Raw genomic sequence first — 8158 nt, forward strand, 5'->3', positions numbered from 1 at the left:
TTTCAAGTCTCCTTTTCTATTGATTTTTATGTTTTTGAGCTTGTTTTAGCTTAATCTAGCCAGCCCGTGGGTTAATTTGCAAATTTTTTAAAGGTTGAGGGACTTTCCATAGTTGATTTTGAATGTTTTTTTATGTTAATTGATAGATTATTACCATTGGTTGTTAAACAAACATGTTTTGTTAAGTGATTTTTGATGAAATTGTGTTTAGGGATTAATTAGTTAAAATAGTAAAATTTCATAGTAACATTATAAAATGATGGTTTAAGTGGGTTGATATGAGTCCTTAAGAAATTCAGCTAACTTGTATAGAAAGTTAAAATAGTTAAGTTTCAATTTATGAATTTAAGGACTAAATTATGAAAAAGTTAAAATAGGAAGGATGATTTCGTAATTTTATGATAACGTGAATTATAGATTGAATTAAATGCTTGAGGTTAATTGAAGTACTTAAGTGAATGAAATTATCTATTTAGATCATGATAAAAAAAACAACCAAACTTAAATCGAGGAAAGACTAAAGCTTTGGATTAGTCTCGAATTCTACTTCTACGACCATAGTTATTGAGGTAAATTCGTATGAACTATAATCATATTAATGATAGCTAAATTGATTATCTGCTATATTTTGTTAGTTATAAATAGACTAGATGTGACAGCCCAAAATTGACCCTAGTCGGGAAGTGGTTTCAGGACCACAAAACTGAGTCATAAAAATAATTAATTTCCATATTCTATGCTTATTATGTGTGTACATGAGTATGTGGAAGTTTCATTCTCCAATTTTTCCAATTGCATGAGAAATTATTAAATAGGGATCGATATGAGACATGGTGAAAATATGATAGGCTAATTTAAAATGGTCTATTAATGCATGTTATGAAAATGATGGGTTTGCATGTCAAATTACCCAAAATTTGAGCTAGTGGTTGGCCATGCTATGGGTGGAAACATGTTGGGAACATGTTGGCTTAGTGAGGTATGTTAGAAAAAAATAAAATAAGGAGTATGGGTAATAAAGAAATGAAAACAAAAAAATGAGTGGTTGTTTCCCCCCCCATTGCCGTGAGCTAAAGAAAGGAAAAGAAAAATTTGTTCATCCTTTTTCATCCTCTTTTGACCGAAAATTCTAAGGAAGGAGGAAGGAGTTCTTGCTTCATGTTTGGTTTGGAAGAGGATTAGGAGGAAGTTTGGCCATGCATGTAACTAGATTGAGGTATGTTTGATATTATTCTTTGAGATTCATGTATATTTTAAGTTGTAAATTTGAAATCTACCTAGCCATGGTTCAAACTTTGTTAAATGATGGAGATGATATTCGGCCATGCATGTTACAATTCTTGGTTGGTATTTTGATGTCTTTGGTGATGAGGTATGGAGATGGTTGACTTTGAGTGTTTGAACTAACTAAGGATCAAATAGATGCATGGGTACAAAGTAGGAAGAATTGGCTACTATGGTTGATACTAATGCCGAATGTGAAAATGTTATATTAAGTAATGTATGTGAATTGTGTTAATAATATGAAAAAAATATTTATATGTATTACAATTGATAAAGTATTAAATCAAAAGTTGCTAAAATTGCCATTTCTTTAGCCGAATATGTGTTTGATCAATGAAGAATTTGTTGAAGAATATAGGTGAACTTGGTAAGAGTACTCGGCTTAGTGTATAAATGATATAAAGATTTTAGAAATTATTTTTGGTTAGGTGTATGTATGATTAGGTATATTCGGCCATATGAGTAAATATATAGATGATGTTAAATTTGATTATGTATAATGGGCCATATAGGGTACACATTGTGATATTAACTTTGATTCTCTATAATTGATCAAGTGGGTGATTAGTAAGGGTGATTGCCGAATATACTAACATACATATGCATGTGTAATTGGATTGTAAATATTTAGCAAGGCGGTTAAACTAGTTGATTTATTGATTAAGCTCAAGGAGTTAAAGGAGGAGAATCGAGCAAAGGCAAAGAAAAGATCATCGAGTAGCCGAGTCGGAACCGTCTTACCCAACACAGTTAAGTCATTAAGCATATCTTTGGTATTGATTTAAATGATCGTAATACCTATACCATTGTGTTTAATGAGATGAAATGTATACAAATGTATATGTAAGTAGAGATGAAATTGTCGAATGTAAAAAGGAAGTGAAGCCTATAGAGTGGCTGGTTTTCGGCACTAAGTGTGCAGGCAAGAAGTGTTCACGGTCATGAGATTGGCACTAAGTGTGCGGGTTTAAATTGTACAGCACTAAGTGTGCGAGTTTAAAGTACATGGCACTAAGTGTGCGCGGTTGATTATTAAGCACTATGTGTCCGAACCCAATATATATTTTCTATAAATTATTTACATTAAGGGTGCGACTTTACCGAGTCGATTTTGGACAGCGGAAAAGGTAAGTGTGCGAACTTGAAATGCATGGCACTAAGTGTGTGAGTTTAAAGTGCATGGCACTAAGTGTGCGTGGTTGATTACTAAACATTATGTGTGCAACCCAATATATATTTTATATAAATTATTTACATGAAGGGTGCGACTTTACCGAGTCAATTTTGGACAGCGGAAAAGGTAAGTACCTTGAGTTCATGGCTAATAGGCGCTATGTTCATATTTGGAGTTGAGCTTGGTAAGTTTTGAACCTATGTGACGATTATAGTTGAAGTCACGTACATAAGGTTCATTGTGGAATAGGTGAAAGTTCGTTTAATTGTATGATTATAACGAAAATAAAATGATGTATGAAAAGTCAATGTAGGACTTGGTATGAGATTGAACCATAGGGTTTAAGGAACTATGGTATAGTTCAGTATGGATGGAGTACTTAACCTCATTTCATTGTTTCCTGTTGTGATAATTTTATTAATGGATGGTTGTGGAATGCTTATGGCTTACTGAGTTATATACTCATTCGGTGTTTGCTTGTCACCTATTCTAGGTTTCTTGGACTCGTCTCTTTTTGCGTGATCGTGCCGTCGTCGAAGTCATCACACCGGCTAGCAACCTTTGGTATTTTCTTCTTAGTTGGTCTAGGAGAACATTTCGGCATGTATAGGCTAATATGTTTTGTTGAAATTTGGTATGTAAACTTTTAGCCATGCGAAAATGGCATAATGTTCGGTTGAATTTGGTTCTAATGTTGGGTCGTAAGTCTTGGTAATACGATTTTTATGCCATATGTCATGGCTGATTAATTTTGGTGTTAAGATTCATGATACGGCAATAGCATAGTAGGGAGATGTTTGACAATGATTAGCCTTTGGTATGGCTAGTCATGATTATAATTTTGTGATATGTATGATGAATTACTAGTTAGATCAATGAGAAATCACGAAATGGACGTAGTTGCTTTAGTAACAGATGCTGGCAGCAGCAGTGACGTGGGATTGAAAAATTACAAAAATTAGTAGGAATGGAATTAATTAGTTAATAAATTATGTAATCGAATCTCGATGAGTCTATTTTCATATAGAAGTAACGAAACAATCATATGGACAGTATGTTAAGAGATATTCAGGTTCTCGTGAGACAGGGCCAGAACGGTTTCTGGGTTCCCTGTTCCGACTTTGGAAATTCATTATAAATTAACCAGAGATAATTAGGAGCCATGCCATATATGTATAGATTCCTCTCTGAGTCTAGTTTCTATAGAAACAAACGAAATCAGTATTGAAGCTCTGTACAGGGAGATATCTAGGTCGTAATGCGCAAAGGTTAGTGTAGTCGACCCCAGTAACATGGGAGACTTTGACTAATAAACTGTACTAATTGGCCCGACCAAAAATTCTAGAAAAAAATATGTAGATGGGCATATGAGTCTAGTTTCAGGAAAAATTTACGGAACTGGATTTCGAGTTCCAGAGCTCAAGATATGATTTTTAAAGCGACTAGTACGCAGATTGGCAGCTTGTCTGGAAAAATTTTAATAAGTGGTTGGAAGTCTGTTAACACCTCGTGTTCGACTCCGGCGACGGTCTCGGGTTCGGGGTGTTACACTAGAATATACATATATCAATGTTTTGAGTAATTGATAGATGTATATAGTCCAGTTTGAACATTAAAAATTCTTAGGATACGAATGACATGCTATTAGGGATTTCATGTTTCAAGTGCTGGTCTTGAATGTCCTACCAATGGCTGAGGTCCTGCATCTATTATAGATTCCCCACAGCTCATGTGAGCAGCATTGTGCAGCTAACATTTCAACCCACAACTCGTGTGAGCAAACCCATTTCACTATACGTGTGAGCATTATTGAAAAGGAAAGGTTACCGTTATATGGAAAGTCACACTATGTGTGAGCATTCCTGAGTATCCAATGCAATTCTAAATGGTTCAACGGGTAAGTAAAGGAAATGATATGGTATGTATACAATTGGATTTTGCTTCATGATATTATGAAAAGGATTAATGTGATAAATGATGTCTACATGAAAATCTACTTATGATATGGTTGAACTCATATGTATTATGTATGAACTTACTAACTTGTGAGTTTGATGGTGATTATATATGATTTTACTAGGCCTTTGGTCTTGTTAATGATGTTATGCTTATTCTAATAACTATGCTTAAGAATGATAATGTAACACCCCTCACCCGTATTCAACTCCGGAATAGAGTTACGGAGCATTACTGGACTTATAACACAATTAATCATACATTTTCATATTTCAAATATAAAACATTCACATACGTTCATAATGTCCCTAATACAAGCCTACGAGGCCCAAAACATGCATTAGGAGTGGTTCGGGACTAAACCGATAACTCAAAAAAATTTTGGAAAACTTGGAAAATTTTCCAAACTACAGGGAGCACACGCCTGTGTGGCCTGACTGTGTGTCTCACATGGCCAAAGACACGCCCATGTCACAGGCCGTATAGACATTGAAAATGGGATCACATGGTCGTGTCCCAGCCTATGTCTGACTCCATGTAACTCCCTGACTTTGGTCACACAGCTAGCAACACACCCGTGTGACAAGCCCACGCTCCCTTTTGAAATGGCCTCACATGCCTGTGTGCCAGGCCATGTACTAGGCCATGCCAATCCTATAGGGTATACTGACTTATGCCACATGGCTAAGTCACACGCCCGTGTGCTAGGCCATGTGGAGCATATTGACTTGATTTTTAATTCAACACCAGGGGACACACGGCCATATAACTTGACTATTTACCAAGCCAAGTCATGTTACCACCTAAATTTGCATACACCTACACCAACCCAAATGGCACCTGTGACAGCCCTAGTGTGACCCCAGTCGGAAAGTGGTTTCGGGACCACAAAACCGAGTCATAAAAATAATTAATTGCTATATTCTATGCTTATTATATGTGTACATGCATATGTGGAGGTTTCATTCCCTAATTTTGCCAATTGCATGAGAAATTATTGAATAGGGATCAATATAAGACATGGTGAAATATGATAGGCTAATTTAAAATGGTCTATTAGTGCATGTACCAAAAAGGGTGGTTTTGCATGTCAATTTACCCAAAAGAAGTAGAGTGGCCGGCCAAGGGGTGATGGAGCTCCACTTATTCTAATTTAATATGTTTTGTTTAGTTAACAATTAAAATAAAAAGGAATTAAAAAAGGAAAAAGGTGAATAAAATAAGGAGGGAAGAGGGAGTGTTCATCTTTTTTCTTCTTGGCAATTGCCGTGAGTGAAGAGAAGGAAGGGAGACTTGGTTATTTGATTTTGGCTTGGAAGATGGCTAGAATGAGGTATGTATTGAATGATTCTTGAAAATCTATGCATGTTTGAGATGGTTAGTTCCAATTCTACTCATCCTATAGATTAGACTTAGGATTTTGGGGTTGAAATTTGGCCAAGAAGTTTGAAACTCTTAGTAGATGTGTTAATGTCATTAAAATGGATAGTAATGTAGGCGATGGTGAGTGGTTAATTTCTTTTAACTTGAAAGTTGAGGTTAAAATGGGTTAAGTGATTGCCGAATCTACTTTAGGGGTGGAGGATTGTGTTCATGTTATATTGAATAGGTAGAGGTTGTAATGAGGTTGAAATTGTTGAATTGTTAGTTGGGTAACAAATGAAGCAATCGGCTATATGGGATAAAAATGGGATGTTCATTTTAGTTGTTGTTTCATTTTTTGTGAGAAATGGGTCAAGTGTTCATGAGATGAAATGTTGTGATTTGAGGAATTATAGGTGATAGTATAGATATACATATTCGGCCATCACTTGGGAGCTTATGTGATGTTGAGTATAAAATTAGCAAGGTGATTGCCGAATGTCCAAGTATGCATATGCATGTGTGATTAGATTATTGAAAGTATGGTAATTGCATAAGGTTATTAGCCGAATAGCTAAGAACACAAGGTAGCAAGATAAAAATTTTACCATGCCATTCCGTATGTCATAAAATCATTAAAATGTGAATACCAATATATGTAGCAAAGCGGTTGAATGAGTTAATTTATTTGTTTAAGCTCAAGATCCTAAAGGAGAGGCATCCAACAAGGGGAAATCGAAGATCATCGAGTAGTCGACTTGGAGTTATTTTACCCAACACAAGGTAAGTCATTAAGCATATATTTGGTATTGATTTAAATAGTCATAATGTCTATGTAATTATGTCGAATGAAATGATAAATATATATATACACGTATGCATGGGGTGATGAAAGTATTGAATGAAAAAGAAAAGAGGTGAGGTGTATTGAGATGTTGATTTCGGCACTAAGTGTGCGGGTATAAACAATTATGATCATGAGATTGGCACTAAGTGTGCAGGTTTAAATTGCATAGCACTAAGTGTGCAAGTTTGATTATATAGCACTAAGTGTGCGAGTTTGATTATGTAAGCACTAAGTGTGCGAGTTTGATTATATAACACTAAGTGTGCGGACTTACTATATGTTTTTGAAGCACTATTGACACTAAGTGTGCGACCTTATTGAGTTGGTCACGGACAGCGGACGAGTAAGTGTCTTGAGTTCGTGGCTAATAGACGTTATGTTTATATTTGGAATTCTTGCTTGATAAGTTTTGAACCTATGTGATAATTATACTTGAAGTGACGTACATGAGATTCATCGTGGAATAAAGGGAATGTTATTTAGCTGCATGAATGTAACGAGAATGAAAGCATCCATGGAAAATGCCTCAAATACCATGTTGAGTAGCATATGAAAAATTGATGTAGTACTTTGTATGATATTGAGCCGAAAGGTCTAAGGAACCATGGCATAGTTGGTATGGGTGGAGAGAATTAACCCATTTTCACTTGTTTTCTCATGTGATAATTTATTAATGGATGATTATGTAATGCTTATGACTTACTGAGTTATATACTCACTCGGTGTTTGCTTGTCACCTACTTTAGGTTTCTTGGACTCGTCTTTTTGCGTGCTTGGGACCGTCATCGAAGTCATCACACCAGCTAGCAAGTTTTGGTACTTTCTTCTTAGTCGGTCTAGGAGAACATTTCGGCATGTATAGGCTATTATGTTGTGTTTGAACTTTGGAATGTAAACTTTCAGCCATGCGAAAATGGCATAAATGTTTATTTGGACTTTGGGTCCTATGATATTTAGTTATAAATCTTAGTAAATGGGTTTTATAATGTGGTCATGACTGATGTTGGGCCAATTCGGTTTTGGTTGAATAATAGTTGAGGCCTATTCGATTTTTATGCCATATGTCATGGTTGATTATTTTTGGTGCTAAAATTCATGATATGGCAATAGTGTAGTAGGGAGATGTTTGACAATGATTAGCCTTTGGCATGGCTAGTCATGATCATAATTTGTGATATGTATGATGAATTATTAGTTAGATCAAGGAGAAATCACGAAATAGGCATAGTTGCTTTAGTAACAGATGCTGGCAGCAGCAATGATGTGAGATTGAAAAATCACTAAAAATATTAGGAATGGAATTAAATAATGAATAAATTATGTAATCGAAGCTCGATGAGTCTATTTTCATATGGAAGAAACGAAATGACCATATGAGCTGTATGTTAGGAGATAATTAAACTCTTGTGAAACAGGGCCAGAGCGATTTCTGGATCCCCTGTTCTGACTTTAGAAATTCACCATAAATTAATCAGAGATAATTAGAAGTTATGCCTTATATGTATAGATTCCCTTTTGAGTCTAGTCTCATTAGA

This window comes from Gossypium hirsutum, chromosome A11, assembly GCF_007990345.1.
Source record: "Gossypium hirsutum isolate 1008001.06 chromosome A11, Gossypium_hirsutum_v2.1, whole genome shotgun sequence".
In the NCBI taxonomy this organism is placed as follows: domain Eukaryota; kingdom Viridiplantae; phylum Streptophyta; class Magnoliopsida; order Malvales; family Malvaceae; genus Gossypium; species Gossypium hirsutum.